The sequence below is a fragment of the Rhipicephalus microplus genome, unplaced genomic scaffold (assembly GCF_043290135.1).
Source record: "Rhipicephalus microplus isolate Deutch F79 unplaced genomic scaffold, USDA_Rmic scaffold_473, whole genome shotgun sequence".
In the NCBI taxonomy this organism is placed as follows: domain Eukaryota; kingdom Metazoa; phylum Arthropoda; class Arachnida; order Ixodida; family Ixodidae; genus Rhipicephalus; species Rhipicephalus microplus.
The window spans coordinates 10,681-11,748 of record NW_027465036.1 but is presented as its reverse complement, the minus strand read 5'-3'; positions in this window follow the sequence as shown (position 1 = coordinate 11,748).

Sequence of the window (1,068 nt, the reverse complement as noted above, 5' to 3'; positions counted from 1 at the left end):
TGTGGCGAAGGTGGCTCAGTGGGCAAAGTAAGACGCAAACTGCACACGGAATTTCCATGTCATGTAACTGCATTGTATAAATATTGAGTCTTGTAGAAAAGCTGTAAATAGGCAGCTGTGATTTAAATAGCCTCACGCAGCTGAGAAGTATTGCAAAATAGAAAATAAATAAGCATGATGATATGGTTAGCATTGTTTTATGGCACAAGGGCCATAAGTGGCCAAAGGGTGCCATGTCGCTTATGTGGTTCAAGTATTGCCAAATGAAAAACAAGAAAATTTCATGATAGCTAACTCTCAAGCACCTAAAGTATATGGTTTTTGAAAGGTAAAATTCTAGAGGAACGTTTGCGAGAGGTGCAACCATGCACAGAAAAAGGGTCAGGACCCCCTTCTCCACCCAAATGAGTTACGCCGGTGCTGGTCGTTCTACCCACGCAGCGGTGCTGCGAATGGTGAAGCGAGTGATAAACCTGCCAGTGGTGGCTATCACTGTGGCCTGGGATTTCTCGCCGGCTGGCTCGTCAACCGGTACGGAGACAAGGAGACCTTCCTGCCCGTAACCGACGCCAACGTGGGCGAGCTCCTGCACCTGTACATGCCTGTGCTGGTGTTCACGGTGACGCTCAACGTGCGGTACCACATCTTCTGGCGCTGCTTCTGGCAATGCGTGCTTCTGGGAGGCGTGGGGCTCGGTAAGCCTCGATATTTCATTTCTTTAATAGCCTAGCTGTTACAAAACATTTTCCAGTGGATCATTGCGCGAGTACAGCGAGAATCCAAGCGTCTTATAAATAATTTGGCGTATCTTCAGACATGAAACTCAACCTTTTATGGTTTTTATGGAGTCGCTGAAAGCATCGCTGCGCCCGTTAGTTACATAGTAGAGCTTTCGTTTTCAATGCTGATTTGACTGATATGTGGGGTTGAACGTCTCAAAGCCACCATATGAATATGAGAGACGCCGTAGTGGTGGACTCCGGAGATTTCGACTACCTGAGCTTTTTTAGCGTGCACCCAAACGTTTTTAATGCTGTAGGTAACGGGTTCTCTTCTCAGTGCTCATTA